The sequence below is a fragment of the Mustela lutreola genome, chromosome 13 (assembly GCF_030435805.1).
Source record: "Mustela lutreola isolate mMusLut2 chromosome 13, mMusLut2.pri, whole genome shotgun sequence".
In the NCBI taxonomy this organism is placed as follows: Eukaryota; Metazoa; Chordata; class Mammalia; order Carnivora; family Mustelidae; genus Mustela; species Mustela lutreola.
In genome coordinates this window covers 34,887,303-34,904,389 of record NC_081302.1, presented here as the reverse complement: position 1 = coordinate 34,904,389, position 17,087 = coordinate 34,887,303, and the positions used below count along the sequence as shown (strand labels likewise).

Here is a 17,087-nt window from a genome sequence, read left to right as displayed (position 1 = left end):
TTTCCCTGATCTCAAAGGGCTCTCTTCCACCATGAACAGACCTACTTTACTTCTCTCATTTCCTGCTTAATCAAGCATATCTCTCACTTAAATACATCTTATGTTTGCCGTGTATGAGTCTGACTTTTAAAAGGAATAGCATCTACTGGTATTTAATCCAAGAAATATGAACAGTGACAATAATATGTGGTTTCCTGTCCTTGTAATTAGTATTTTAGTTTGAGTCTAAAAAAAATACAAGAGATTTGTGCTGTGACCCTGTTAAGGAAACCTCAAACAAAACTGGCTTCCGGAAGCCATAAAGGGAGGGGTTTCAAGAGCCCCACTGGTACCACTCCTTGTGTCATCCAGCAAGAAAAAGGAAGATTTTCTCTCTGTTCAGCAGCAGCAAGCTGCCCCAGCCTGCAGCCGATGAGAAACCACCACCACTTCCAACTCCCATTTTCCTCCAAGAACGTTTATGGAAAACAATCCCTCCCGACCTCCACCTTCTCTCTATAAAAGGAGCCTCTTCTCCCTTGTTCTCCAGACTTGCCTATGGTTGGCCCCCGTTGAAATTCCTCAGCTATTGCTTAATAAATTTGATTTTGCTGGCTGAAATCATTCACCTTTTTCTTTTTAAAAGTTAATGGTTCCTCTTCCTGTGACTCATTTGGAAACGATCTTTTTTTGTTGTTTTATTTATTTTTTAATTTTTTATTTATTTGACAGAGATCACAAGCAGGCAGAGAGGCAGGCAGAGAGAGAGGGGTAATCAGCCTCCCGGCTGAGCAGAGAGCCCGATGTGGGGCTCGATCCCAGGACCCTGAGATCATGACCTGAGCAGAAGGCAGAGGCTTAACCCACTGAGCCACTCAGGCACCCCTTTTGTTGTTGTTTTAAAGCGTTATCTAGACTTGAGGATTACCATCCTCCAACTTGGAGTGAGAAGGGCAGGGTAGAAATGGCACCCAGGCAGAAAGCCTAAAAGTTCTCATCTTTAAACAGTGCCATATGGGGCAAGCAACATTAGTAATGCAAAAGCTTTACTTAAGAAACCTGTTTAGGAAAATGAACATAGCACCTTAAGAGTGGGAGCAAGTGTGGGAGACATGACTCCTCCTACCCGGGCCATCCACATCCACTTGTTGCCTTCCCTCCTTCTCATGGTCAATACCCCCCCCTTTTTTTTTTTTTTAAGATTTTATTTATTTATTTGACAGGGAGAGATCACAAGTAGATGGTGAGACAGGCAGAGAGAGAGAGAGAGGGAAGCAGGCTCCCTGCTGAGCAGAGAGCCTGAGGTGGGACTCCATCCCAGGACCTCTGAGATCATGACCGGAGCCTAAGGCAGCGGCTTAACCCACTGAGCCACCCAGACGCCCAATACTCCCTTTATTAAAATGCAACCAAACTTTTCCCCTTTCATTTTTAGGCCTTTTCCTTTAGTCCATGAGATGTAGAGAGCACATAAAATTATGTAAATCACTAGCGCAGAAAATCAGGGTATATTTTGTCTACAGAAGTTAGTCCTAGTTAATATATTGTTGAAAATTCTATTGCCATGAGGAGCACAGCCAGGTGTGGCTTCACGCCCCAGAAGCGAGGACACAAAGGCTGTGGATAGCCTTACCTGCCCGGTCAGAGTCTAGCCAGGCTAGAAGAGTACTTCCAGCAGAACAGAGGTGACAGACTAATGGCCAAGCAAAGGAGCCAGCTGTCCAGGCATATAAATGGCGCCCTGCACAATGGTATGGGGTGGCCCACCCAGAGCGTCAGAACAAGACAGGACTGAATTGGTGAACACTACCCATCACCAGACTGGCCCTCAGTAATCTCTATGGAGAGTGATTTCCTGCAGTGGTCAGCATCTAGTCTTCATCTGTTCAAACCTGCCAAATCTGAGCCTCACTGGTGGAATATTTGCCCATTATGAAAATAATTGACTGTAGCTCCTTCAGTTTTTCCAAGATGTGAATTAAAAAGGAGTCCAAATTGATGTCACCTACAAAGTAGAAATTCTGTAAGAAATACATAAACAGAATCATATCTTCAAAACCCAGTGTCTCTTGAGTTTCAACTTCACTGTCTTAGTCTTCCAATGTAAAATATTTTATCATGAATATACGAACCCTTTGATATGAATATGCTTGGCAAACTGGAGAAAAGAAAGGACAGTCCTATTAACGAACAGCAAGCACAGAAAGCATTTTCTTTCTTTTTTTTTTTTTTAAAGATTTTATTTATTTATTTGACAGAGAGAAATCACAAGTAGATGGAGAGGCAGGCAGAGAGAGAGAGAGGGAAGCGGGCTCCCCGCTGAGCAGAGAGCCTGATGCGGGACTCGATCCCACGACCCTGAGATCATGACCTGAGCCGAAGGCAGCGGCCTAACCCACTGAGCCAGCCAGGCGCCCCAGAAAGCATTTTCTATTAAAACTTTATGATCTTTAAGTGAAGAATTGTTACAGGAGGAAACAAATATCTTTAATTATTTTACTGTTCTCTAAAAATAGCAAATGATTTTGGTTGTGAGATATCCTCTCTGAAATGCCCATAATATTTTTTATTAGCATTTCTTGCCTTTTACTTCAGCATATCTATTTCCTCATACATTAAATTATTAATTTTAAATTGCAAAACAAATTTTATATGATTTTTTTCAATCTATGTCTTAAATATTTGGGCAAAATCATATAACATTTGTCCCAACTATTCTATACAATAGAAATTATACAAAAGCACTAAGAGTTGAAGTAGAAGCAGTGTAAGCTTAAATTATAATCACAATATGCGTTGTGATTAATTCCATTTGGAATATAATGTGATAATTGTGAAAATTATGAGGTATAAAATCTTTCACCCAAAAACATTCTCTTAAATGTGTAAGATAGTCAAATTAAGCATTCATCTAATTATATATTTCTTCTCTTATTATACTTCTCTAAATTGTCCAACCTCATAAGTGCTTTACTTGTTAATTTTTAAAAATTAACATTATAAAAAAAATCAAACAAAAAATTCTCTGCCATATCTCTCTGCCTTTGAAACCTTCAGCAAAGAAAATCCAAATTTACATTTAAAGAGACCACCAGCCTTCCATTTTTGACAGTACAGTACACTGGTTTATACATACATAGTTCCCATGTATGATATATTAGTAATAATAGAAATATATCTCCCACTTTCATCATCTTAATAAACTTGGCAGTAAACTTAAAATCACATCCTTTGATCTTTAATTGCACAAGTTACACAAAACTTTCTTTGCTCTGGTTTCATTTTTTTTAATCTTTTTTAATTGTTATTATTAAAATTTTTATTTAAATTCAAGTAGCTGACATATAGTACATCTTTGGTTTCTGATGTAGTGTTCAATGATTCATCAGTTGCATATAAAACCCAGTACTCACCACATCACATGCCCTCCTTAATAACAGGCTCTCTTGAACGTTCTCTGATCCTATTGTGTGAACAATTGTCTTAATCACTATTACTGCCACGTGATAGAATCCACATAAAACCTGAATTGACTAGTGGCTTCTTTCAGTTCCATGTATATTTACATTTATTTCTCCAACATGAGATTTCCAAAGAAAATAAAACTAAAATTTGGGTGCCTGGGTGGCTCAGTGGTTTAAAGCCTCTGCTTTCGGCTCAGGTCATGATCTCAGGGTCCTGGGATCAAGGCCCGCATCAGGCTCTCTGCTCAGCAGGGAGCCTGCTTCCCCCTCTCTCTCTATCTGCCTCTCTGCCTACTTGTGATTTCTGTCTGTCAAATAAATAAATAAAATCTTAAAAAAAAAATAAAAATTCACCCCACAACTGAAATTGCCTTTCCATTTTCTATTATTTAAATGACTCAAGAAGAAATATTCAGTAGGGAATTTTGCTTCCCATAAAATGGTAGAAAAGACAAATAAACAGTTAACTATTTATTTCGGTCTTTCGTTTGCTTTCTATTTTAACTCTTCCACAAGGACCCCCGTTCCCTCTCTCACTCTAAAAAGTGAGCAGCAAAATACAGACATCTGTTTTAAGTGAACAAATAAATAGCTTTGCTTCCTTTCTTACTGTCAACGATTTCTTTAAGTTCATCAATGGATTCTGACTTCCGTACTTGGTACACTTATCAAAATCGCAAAGGGACCGTCTTCTGATGCAGAAGAACTGCCATCACTTGTCACAGTCATCGATGCAAGATCCTATACAAGTAGTTGGTATCCAGAACAGCTTTCCGTATCTTTCCACTTCATTGAACTCCCATCATTTTCTAATCACACATGAGAGCATCTTTTTTCCATCTCAACTATCAAATTTTCTTTTCTTCTGTTCATATTTAATTCCAATATTATTTTAACTCTGAAATGTTGGCAGTTGTAGCCTGCATATAAAAAGCTATGTAAATGAAGCATTATAGTGTAGATAATACATGTGAATAACCATGCAGCAGCTATGCACCAAAACCAGAGATGCGTGGAAGGGCACGCCATCCAAAAAGAGCTGGGAGTGTCCATTCTGCCTAACTTCTAATTGACATCTCCACTCTGCCAGTTGCCTTCACCTATGAAAATGAACATGGTTAAGTGACATAAAGGAAGTTACTTTGATGAGACACACAAATATTCAAAAAGGAAGTGCCTGCCATACCCAGTTGCCCAAAACCTACTGGGGAACTCCCATCTGTGTATCAAAGTAGTTAGCAACCCTATCAGTTGCTTTGTTACTGTGCTAGATCGTTTCTGCTACTTGCTAATGGGTCAGCTGAAGTTACTTTCATTTTTACCTCACCAGCGAACTCTAGTTCATCTCTGCAAATGAGACACCAGCTATTTGACCTCAGAAGAAAAAGTATCATGAGTTTGGGGGCTGATGATTTTCTAACGTTAATGATAGGAGCCCTGGATTTCTGATTGATCTCCAGCTTTATTTAGGGAAAACACATCTGTATAAGAATCTGAAAACTTACCAAATACTGAATTAAGTATTTAAGCATAAATCTACTGTATCAAAGTGTTAGAAATTCTTATCCCATTACTTACATGGGTGCCATAAATTTTACTTTGAAATGTACAGATACTATCTTTTCCTACAAATGAGGTCATTATTAATTGGCCTAGGAAATGGACTCCAGAATGTTCATTTAAACTCCATTCCCTTAGGAAATTAACAATTTCATAATAATAATAAAAATAAATATATTTTAAGTACGGAGTTGTATGTTTCTTCTCCTCTGTTCTTTTCTGAAAGTCTCTTAAGCATAGCCTAGCTTAAAAAAAAAAAAAAAAAGAAGAAGAAGAAGTAGCAGCAGCAGCAGCAGCCTTGGGTCAAAATAATCAATTTTGGAAGTAGTAATATCAATTTCCTTGGCAGAGTTGCTGAATAGAGTGTTTATTGACTATGAATGTAAGTTACTAAGAAAAATTAGTGATATTAGCAAATGGTTATACTATACAAATCCCTGTGATAGGACAATGGCTCACCGTTCCCAGGACAGACGTGAAAAACATTTGAACAGTCTGAAATGATGTGCACTGTTCCTGACCTTAAGATTTTTGACTCTGGGGGCACTGGTGGCTCAGTTGGTTAAGGGTCTGCCTTTGGGTCCTGGGATTGAGTACCCCCATCCCCTCCCTGTCAGGTGGGTCAGCCTTCCTGCTCAACAGGGAGGGATTCTGCTTCTTTCTCTCCCTCTACCCTTCCCTCGGCTCATGAACTCTCTCTATTAAACAAATAGGTAAAACCTTTAAAAAAATATATTTCAACTTTGAAAAACCTCAAATGACTTTAAAATGTATTCAATGTCCTTATTACTATCCCAAATTTAAATTATTTTTTCCATTTCTTAAAAAAAGAAAAAGATCTAAGACTACTACATTAGGAACTATGATAAGATGTTCTTCCTTTTCTCTTCCCATTTCACCAACTGTGTGTTGATGGTGACTCACCAAACTTTCTCTGAGGCCCTTACACTTGGGCCCTTTATGTGTGAGAACGTAGTAAAATTTGGTTTAGCCTCATCAGTTTGCCTGCTGATGGCAAGTCTCTTTTTTGTGCTGAGTTACCAGTCCCTACAAGATGGACAGTTTTTATTACTCTTTATCACTTCTCCTTAACCCCTCATCCAAAATTACTTTCATCCACTCTTGGAATTTCCAAAGTTTGTTGTAAAATCCTCCATGAAAGCATTCCTTTAGCAATGTAAACATTATCTGGTGAAGATTTAAGGAGATTCTCTTTAAATCACTTCTAAAACACTTCCTATGCCCAGATGGGCCCCAGTCCAACTATTCCCTGCACTGTTTTCAAAGTTTGGTGTCAGAACGACATTGACCATTTCTCGACTAGGCTTGTTCTATGACCCCCCCCATTACACTTAGGATAGAGCAGGAAGCTTGTTACTATAAAATGTAAGGTTGTTCAAATCATGGCCTTCTATTACTCCTGGTTTACACTATACAGTCATTTCTGTTTTCATCTTAATTTCCAGAACTTACTATTTATAGCCACTTCAAATTATGGCATTCCAGGCCATATTCCCATATACCGGTCCCTCCATGTGGAATGCCTTCCCTGAGCTCCATCTCTACCATCATACCATGATGTTATAGTTAATGTACATGGATTAGTCTACAGATTCTACTCAAAGGTCACTAGCCATTGGCAATGTTAACTGATGCTTTGCCACAAGGTGCTGGGATTCCTTCCACCCTCTGTAGCCCCACAGCAACCTATACATACTTCTATTGTGCCATTCATAATTTTAATTGCAATTATTCAACATGTTGTTCTCCCCATCTCCTAATTATCTTTATTTCATTATTCATCTGTATTGCTTCAGCAGCTACAACAGTGCGTGGCACCTAATAGCTACTCAGCTCCAGATGGTAGGAATCTGGCATGTCAACGTCATTTGTAGACCACAAACTCTGCTGCCAAGCCATCTTTCTTTGTTCCTTTCTTCCTTCAGTTAGCAAATATGTATTGAGTGAAAATTTATGAAGAATATTTATTTCTTATATAATTGATTGGTATTTAAACCCTTGTACCACTTCTACATACTTTCCCCCATAGCATTCATTTTTAGTCTTTTTATTGGTTACTTTTATAATGTTAAATAATATGTAAATGGCCTTACTTCTTGAGTCATCAGTAGACCAATTTCCTGACTCCCTGCAGTGAAAAATAAGGATACCAGACCTCTTTTCTTTACCTGTAACTTTCCTTTCCCCCTTTCAACTTCCAAATTCAGCCATATGGGCTTTCCCTTTAATAAGAGTAATGGCATTTATGTTCTGTATTGTAAAGCATAATTATGTCCTTCAGCATAATTTTTGTATATACAAAAATCAATGGCTCTATTGTTATAACTATGTAAATATTATGTGCTGCATAACCAATACTGTACTATAATTGCATTTCCTTTTGTGCACAGATTTACTATTTTGCTTTGTTTTGCTGGGTTTTATTTTGTTTCTGAAGTTTCTACATGTAACTTTTTTCTAGTGTTGACTGTCTTTTTTGCTTCCTCAAATTGCTCCGTATTTTCAAGGATAACATTAAATCTCTAGAGTTATCTCTCTTTTTTTCCCCCACAGAAACCTCCCTTCCAGTTCTGTATCCATCTGAACTCATTGCCCCCCAGAGCTGCTGCACCACTAAATCTTGAATCAACCCTTCAACATGCTCCCTGATTCTATGTGTTCCACATCCCTGTTTAAATGCTTGGAATCTACCCTCTCATAACTTCTAAAGAAAGGGAAATAATTAGAGACATGAAAATATGTCTCTTCCAGCTTCAGTTTGGCCAAGAGATTAGCTGGGTATGTAATTCTAGATTGAAACATTATTTCTCAAACTTTCAAATGCATTGTTGCATTAATTTCTAGCATCTAATTATACAGATGTATAGTTGATGCTAATCTGTTATTTGTTGTTTTATAAACAAACTGTTCATTTTGGGGAAGTTTTTAAGTCATTACATTAGCCTTGGTGTTGGGAAAACTTCACAATTACAGGTCTAGTATTTTTTACCCCCCATTCATGTTATGTTGAACATTGATTCTTCTGTTTAAGAAAACTCTCTTATTATATCTTTGATGGTGCTATTACTTAGAGGTTGGCTTACCTGCATGGCCTCCATTTTTGTAGATATTTTATCTCCTATCTAATATCCTGCCTCTCTTTGCCATTTTAATCGTTTCTCACATGATTTCTTTGCCTTTTTGACTTTGTCAAAGTATGTGTTAAAATTACAATTTCTGCAATCATATTGCATTTCCAAGATCTCTTCATTAGAGCTAGTAGTTGACTAAATAATAATAATCAAAAAATGAATCTAGATAAGTGTTAACATTAGAGAGTAACAAAACATTAAAAAATATTTTATATAGCAAAATACAAAAGTATAAGTAGAATAGTCATCAACCATACTGATTATTTTTAATTTGCTATTACTACACAGCAATGGGCTAATGAAATAAAAATAGTCAGAACAGATTATTCTTATAACCCAAATTTTAATGATGAAAATACATTGGGAATATGTTTCTACTCTTGGATTTATTTTCTTCATCTAAAAATGATAGTTAAATATTGTATAGCCCATAACTTACAGAAAAATCAACTTACTTATATTTATGAGGAATTAAAGATAAAAAGAACTTTGTCTTCATCTTTATTTCACTTGAACTATGTTATCATAGAATTACCAAACTTAAAAACTTTACAGATCTCATATTCACTAAACCAGTGACACTGTTTGGTTATTGAATTAGTATTAAGTTTTAAAAGGTTTTCAAATTCTAGTGACTTTGGAGCTAAAATTTCCGTGACGTTTCATTATGTATTCATGTATCCAATTTATACTTCACAGTAAGAAATCCACTGAAATCTACCTTTATTTCATTGTTTATTTTGTACCTGTTTGCAAACTTGTCCTTTCTAAAGATTTTGAGAATGCAAAATCAGAGAAACAAAAGACATTGATTGGATTATGATTCAAGCCAGGTGCCAAAAGTAGACACTGATTTTTTTAATTATATTCAGTGCAAAAATAGATAATGTGATCCCTATTTACAGTAGTTCATCTTGGCCTTTAATCATTTGTTTATCCATGAGACTATTGATTGCTTCTCTAGCAAAGAGAACTGCAGTGACACAGGGGTAAGAAGAGAAGCAGTGTAATTCTGTGCTGTTGGCTGTTCCACGTGATGAAACTATAATTCACAAAGTGATAGATAACAGAAGGTAATTTTATGGTTACTAAGAATGAGTTTGCATTTGTTTGTGTAGTTACTATATAAATTTATAGATGCATTTTGTTTGTATCGCATTTTAAATTTTAGTGGCTGAGCAGGAAGAGGATTGAAGTAGTACAAGGAGTATGTTCATGAACTCCTTTAGCAGCCACTTGTAAAGGTGGACTGTAATTCAACATGAAATAGGTTCAGAATGTTCCCACAAACTCATTATAAATCAAGCTGCTCCGAAGGTATGGTGTTATTAAGTTTGTTTTTTGATTTTCTCTTGCCCTTCCTCCATCATCTTATCTAGAAAAAGAGTTTAAAGGCAGGAAAAGTAATTCAGCAAGGACCTACTTTTAGTGGCTGAAATAAAAAGAGTCTTGCTAGATACATTTCACTAAGCCATAAATGCAGTTCTGAGAGTCAGGGATTTTTTTTTTTTTTCCATATCTTTGACTGACTTTGTCATCCGCTACCCGCCAAAGTTTGATAATGAAGCAGTTAATTGACGTACACAAAATTAGACATGTATTTTGGAAACTGTAGATGACTGTCACAGGAGTCTAACTATAGTGATGAAGTTCAGCTGATTCCAATAATGCTGCTGCTGGTTGCCTCTGTGCATTAAGCTCAACTAAAACATGTCAGGAGTTATAAAGGTTTACTTTTTTGTCCTTGTATAGATGCTAGAAAATCATTTAATATAGGCCATTATGGTTTTCATGTTGTGGGAACCTTCAGATCTTATAATAAGAAGCAGAACTGAACCTGGAAGAGCAATCTCAAATCTACATTGATAGAATTATACTTACATTACACCAGTAGGTCCTTTCAAGACTGTGAATTGCTTGAGGACAAGGAATTACGTCTCATACATTATAATGGCTGGTACCCAGTTGATTTTCAATGTATATATATCGAACAGGACTGGACTAAACTTTGGACAACTTGTTTTAGGTAGCAGATGGTTTTCCCTAGTGCTTCATAAATTCTCAGTGCACATTCTCACCTGGTGAACCAACTATTTTCTCAATCTGAGCTGTCCTCAACATTAGTCATGGAAATAAGTTCCTCTGAGGTTTTCCAATCCTTATGCGAGAACCTGGCATTATAAATAGGTGTTACATTATTGTTCACTAAACAAACAAGAATAAATGTAAAACATTTGGTAGCCATCAAGCCTCAGAAGTCTAAAAAGTTTGAGTATTGGAGAATTATACAATGTAAAAGCTGCCTTCATTTGAAGCATGAAATCCTTATTATTGCTCATTCAGTTAATTACTTAAACATTCTTTAAAAATAGATTTAAGGACATTGGACATTGGGAGGGTATGTGCTATGGTAAGCTATGAATTGTGTAAGACCGATGAACCACAAACCTGTACCCCTAAAACAAATAATACACTATATGTTAATTAAAAAAAAGAGAGAGAGAGAGAGAAATACTAAAGAAAGTTCATTAGGCTGAAAGTATTTCCAGACAGTCATTGGAATCCATGCATAAAAAAGCAAAATATGTACAGCAAAAGTAATCACGTAGTTATAAAAGCCTACATGAATGGTAAAATACAAAATAAAATAAAATAAGGTTTAAAAGATTCCCAACTTCGGCAATCTCTATGCAAGACCAAATAGGCAAATGACTTTACGTAAAGATCCAAAGAATAAAAGTGTTACATAAATGCTAAATATTATTAGGAATAGCTTTTGTGCTTAATAAATTTAAATGAATCAAAGATGCATTTATTGAGTGAATATTACAACTTTGGCCTGTGCTACATTCTTTAAGACATTTTTATTTATTTTTTTAAAGACTTATTTATTTATTTATTTGATAGACAGAGATCACAAGTAGGCAGAGAGGCAGACAGAGAGAGAGAGAGGAGGCAGGCTCCCTGCTGAGCAGAGAGTGTGATGTGGGGCTCCATCCCAGGACCCTGGGATCCATGACCTGAGCCAAAGAAGAGGCCTTAACCCACTGAGCCAGCCAGGCGCCCCATTCTTTAGGACATTTTTAAAAGGTGATGTGACATTCTGTGTTTCTGGAGGATTTTGATATAGCTATAAGTAAACAATTCAATGACAGATTAAACTATGATATACCAAATGGGAGTAATCATTCTTCTCTAAATACATTCAACATTTTCCTGCCTCCCTACACTTTCACAAAATACTCTCTTCAACCCATTTCTGCATATTCCAAAGTCTACTCTTCCTCCCATGCCAGTTCATGCCACCTTGTTCTGAGCCGCTCTTAGTCACATCACTAAGAATCACGGTGTCCTTTCTCCATAATGTCACTTCTCTTTGACCTCTAACCCACACTTAGCACAGTCTGCTTTACATAACAAATTTTCACATTGACTCTTCATATCTGACTGGAATCTCCTTGAGGAACAGAACTTAGGTATGTGAAAATGCTGGGCAGTGTTTGACACCTAAAACATAGTCAATAATAATTTTCCATCTTTCTCCTTTTCTTATTTCTTTTCTTTGCTCCTAACAGTGCTTTAAACTTAGTAGGTATGTTTAAATAATCAATATTGAGTGACATAACCAGTCATCCTTATATTGGGTATGATAGAAGTTTGAAAATTAATATGGAGGAGAAAGATGAGAGTTGCGGTGATCAAATATCATTGCATAGAGAAAATTCAACTTTAGCTGGAATTAAGGAAGAGGAAAGGCTATAATAGAGTGACTCGAGGGATAAGAAACAAGATTTGCAAAAGTATGAATGCAAGAGGTTATTTGTGCGGAGAACTGGAAGGCCAACATCCTTGAATGTTGCATTTGGGAAAGCCACTGGAAATATGATTGGGAGATGGGGTGAAGTGAATGTTCCAGGAGTTTGACAGCTGGGCATAGAGCTTTGAACAGGGATAATAGAAAGAATAGAAAGATACTGTAAGTTCTTGATCAGAAGAGAAAAAGAATTTAAGATACTCAGGAAGCTTAATCTAACAGCAGAGTATGGCACAGAATAAAAAAAAAAAAAAGAAGAGATTGGTTAAGACCAATTAAAAGGTGCCAAAGTAATTAAGAATGAAATAGTGAGTTTCTAAATGAGGGCTACAGCCATATAAATAGAGGACTTTGGAGATGAGTCTGAAACTTATGAGATAAATGGAATATGAGATAAGCATATCAGATAAGGACTTGGTAATTCTTTGTATGTAAAGCAATGATTTCCTTTTTTTCAAACATATTATCATGTAAAAATTTGTATAGGACTGACCTAGCTTTGTGAAATCTTATTTTGCCAAGTTAAGAACATTAAAGTAATAAAACAATGCCTACCATTCCCAGGTTGTCGTGAAAGAGAAGATATTTGAACACTAAAAGGTAGCAAGAATTTTTCTGCATTCTCTGCTAGAGGTGTTTGCACACAACTTTGGTTCCCCTGGAGTGACCCACGTACTCTCTGAAACGCCACTCATCCTTCAGGACCACTTCTCCATAAAGTTTTTCATGGTAAGTGGTAGAAACAGTGGAATGTGCTTAAATTTATTTACTTGCATGATTGGTTCTTTTATTACAATGAAGGTTTTTTAAGAACATTTACCTTCAATTATTCCTCATGGAGTAGCTGACATAAAATAGATGCTCAGTGGTTGAAAAAAGACGAAAAGGGTAGACAGTGATGGAAGGGCTTCTAATTTCAGAGCAGGAAGTGGATAGACACACTGAGAGAAATGGGAAGAGGAGCTGGTTTGGAGAGGAGGTGACAGCACTCCATTTTGATATGTTGGATTTCAAGATATGGAATAATAACCGGATTGACTGAGATAATAACAGGAAGTATCAGTAATCTGAAGTATGAGAGAAATTCTAGAAACTAAGCTACATTAGGTTGTTTTCTACATAGAGAGAATCATTGAAATAAATATGGTCTTGATGGAGTAGGACTAAACAGAGAAGAAAATCAAATATGTGAGCATTTTGAAGACTACCTGTAGCCAGTGGAAAGAAAGATGAAAGGAAACTGATGGAAGATGGTGGGGGGGAGGAAGGGGGATGGGACAGACCATCAAAAGGCATTGTCCTAGAAGCCATTGAAGGACTGGGTTCAAAGGCTGGAGGTCAGTACTCAACTGCTAAAGAGAGTTGCCCTTCATGATTCCCACATGCAACCCTGTTAAACAAGAAAACAGTACCAAAATTGACTGCAAAGTCTAACTTAAAGCCACCATTAAGTTATGGCCCTAAGAGAAAAAAGTAAGAATACATTACTTGTTGGGATGTTAAAAAAAAAAGAGAAAGAGCTACACCATAGCTACAAATTATAGAGTGGATGCTTCACAACACTATGTCAATGAAAATAGTTCATCAAGAAAGGTTATATATAATTCTGGTTCAGTGTACACTAATTTATTTTTCATTCCATTTTTAATGAATTCACATTAGAGATGTTCTTTTGAAGTCATAATGTGTTATTTTTAATAATTTATTTCTGAACTTTAAAAATTAATAATATTTGCACAGGGCCATTTTATAATCACAATATGGTACTTCAAGGTGTGAATTATGATATAATAATTCATAACTTGTGCATTTAAACAAGCACTCATCCTATGGCCTCATTCTTAGCAAAGCAAAAGGTATGAATTATTATGCACTAACTCATGCTTTGTCACATATTATTACTTAATTATGGAGGAAGAGGAGAATTTCAACTAATTTCAGTCTTGAAAAATCTAACATTTTATCCCTAAAAGAAAAAAATCTCAGATGCTTATTTGACACCATTGAATCCCTTTAAGTCGTTTTCCATTCAGACCACTCTAGATTAACTTTTTATAGCACCCTTGTCCTACGTCTTGCAAATCTCAGGAAATCTCCCAATAGAGAAATTAAAAATCCCAACATAGTGCTTTAGCCTATATTTTATGGAATCATTCATTTAGATCCAAAAAGAAGCTACATTATGTCATTAATTTTTCAATGTATTGCAAAGAAAAAGAGCAAGAAATAAGAGAGGGAGGGAGGAAGGGAAGAAGAAGGTTAGGTCAAATTAAAATATGAGTTTCTACGATGATGATTTTCTGATAGAATTTTTTTAAACAATAGAAAAATACGTTAAAGATAGTACAAAATGTAATTGTCTATAATCATTAGAAAAGAGTATCTGTGTTTTCCAGAAAAGGATATAAATATTCTTCCATGGTTATAGCTCAAATAGTCATCATTAAATGTTGGTGAGAGTTTGCCTTGAAATCCAAAGCAATGAAAACGTTTATTCAATGCTTTCTCTTGTTAGAAGGCTTTTTTTTCCCCCCTGCCCTTAAGAAACTTACAGTATAGAAAGGAGAAATGAAAAGAGAAGAGTAGGAAATGGGAGGGGGAGACAAACCACGAGAGACTGTGGACTCGGAGAAACAAACTGAAGGTTTTGGAGGGGAGGGGGGTAGGGTTGGGAGGGGCTGGTGGTGGCAGGTATTGCATGGAGCACCGGGTGTGGTGCATGAACAATGCTGGAACACTGAAAAGAAATAAAATTAAATAAAATGAAAAAAAAAAAAAAAGAAATCTAGAAGTGTACATCCATGGGCAATTCTTTCCTCTTATATAGAATAGAGAGGAAAAAAAAACAAAAAACAAAAACAAAAACCCAGAAGAGTAGGTATACTACGGGAGACCAATAGCGGTTAGTAAAGTAGCCTACATACCAAACGAATACTGTAAAGCAGAAGGGCTCTAATCACCAGATACATCATTAAAGAATGATGTATTAAAAATTTGTGCAGTTTGTGTATTAGAAAAATGAGTAAGAACTCAGAGGGAAAAGGATTGCGTACCTGTGGAGGAAACCACATGCTACCGACCTGCTAATGCTGACTGATTGATTGATCTAGCTCTACTACTAATCAAATCAGACAATGAATTAATGTTTAAACTTTGTTACATAAACTTTTGCAGAAGTTATTCTGTTCTCCTACTATATCTGTGATCTCCCCCTAATTTGCTGTTTTTATGGTATTTTTGTAACTTAAAGTTAGGAGTGTGAGTATCAGTGACCTAAGGCTGGAGATCTCATACATTCAAACTTTATGGAACCTTCTCAATCAATATAAAGAATTTTGGTGACACCACTAAGAAAACAGCAGGATAACACAGGGAGCAAAGCCATGCTTCAGAGCCACTGACTTGCTTGACTTACCTTGAGGTTTTATGCTAAACCATTAACACCTTCTAACAAATCTTTCTCTCCTAAGGGATACATTGGCCTCTCATACTTCAGTTTAATGTTCCAGTGATGGCTATATAATCTGCCAGGATACCTCCAAAGTAGCAAAACAAGGTGAGTGTTTTCAATTACTTTTTAAGATCTCTGATGATAAAGCAGCTCGGTCTTGTATCAGCCCTTGGTCTTTTTCAAGCTGGTTTAAACTTAGTTCATCCTGTTGTCCTGATTTTGTATGTATATAAGGGCATGTCCATATGGTTGTGAATTACCAGGACACAGTAAGAACCAAGATACATGTTTTTATATCATTTGTTACATAGCCAGTGATAATATCAATTGACTCAGTAGGGTTAATTTATAATGTAATTCTTATTAAAAGAGGACTTTGATATTAACTACTCAGTAAATGCTTTATGTAGGTTTTGCACCTAACCACAGTTAGGTTATGTGACACAAAATAAATTCTGTATTTTTTGGTAACTCATTTATATCTAAGACAGAGCCATATATGCCTCAGTCACAGATCTCTTCCTTACGTGATACCATTATTTTATCTAGAATATTCATAAATCAAGTTTGAATTTTCATTTAGACAGAAATTTGAGAAACTAAAGATTATCAAGGTGACTGTAACTTTGCTTAAAGTCCCACTCTTTCTGTGTTTCTGAATGCCTTAAAATAAAAGGTTTTTTAAAGAATAAATTATTCATTTAATGAGAACAATAAAAATAAGATGTTTCTCTTCATAAAATGAGATAAATTCCTAATTAGTTTTCTGATTTGCTGAGGTCTGGATCTCATTTAATATTTCCTGGTTCTGAATGCAATATAGTTTTATATACTCTAGTTAAAGAGCTATGACAAAGGGCTAAATACCACAGCAATAAGCAATTAAGAAAATTAATCTTTTTAAAGGAAAATACGGGCAGAGCAGTGAGAGTTCACCTCAGAATGGCAAATATTGGATAAGGAAAACAGATTACTAAAATTACATTAAAGTATGCTCATACAGTGTATAACAATATTTATTATTACCATATGTTTCTACCCTGTTCATTTAGCGAGATACATCACAGATGTCCCTGTTAAATCCTCTTCAACCCACATACAAGATGGAACTCACGGTTGGACCCACACTCCTTGTGAGAACTTTCCCTCTCACATACGTTGGAGAAAAGAACTTTTTTTTCAAGGCACAACAAAATTACTTCTGCAGGCCTGGGGCAGACCAGTGGCATAGAGCCCACCCAAAGTTGCTTCATCCCAATGTCTCCAGTACCCAGCTGAGACAAATCCTTGTCTTCAAACTCCTTGAAGCTGAACTGGGTGAACGCTCTGAGTGGTCTGGTTTCTCAGGAACGGGTTAGCTAGCTGACCCGCAACGTGGAAAGTAAGCTGGAAAATCGCGAAGTGTTCGGTGACTCTCCAGATATTTCTCGAACATGTAGAGAACAACCAAAATAAACAAAAATATAGCTCGTATTCATTTCTCTAAATTTGTCCAGTTCCTCTTTTTTGTATTAATTAAGGCTTTGTGGTTATTTTCCTGCCTTTTGTTTATCACCTAACAGTTGTACCCCAGTATTTCATGCCCCTCTGAGAAGGAAAAAAAAAAAAAAAGATTCTTGCCAGGAGTCTATCTTCTGTGTCTCAAAAAATAAAACTTGTTAAAAAGT

General features: G+C 36.2%; 1 long non-coding RNA gene across 1 annotated transcript; it reads left to right on the top strand.

Annotated features, from left to right (window-relative positions):
* The first annotated feature begins 12,537 nt into the window (after nt 1–12,537).
* On the top strand, nt 12,538–16,885 carry LOC131813448 (uncharacterized). Its single transcript, XR_009346820.1, has 3 exons — nt 12,538–12,698; nt 15,440–15,525; nt 16,473–16,885. It is a non-coding gene; the product is annotated as an uncharacterized LOC131813448 (long non-coding RNA).
* The last annotated feature ends 202 nt before the right edge of the window (nt 16,886–17,087 follow it).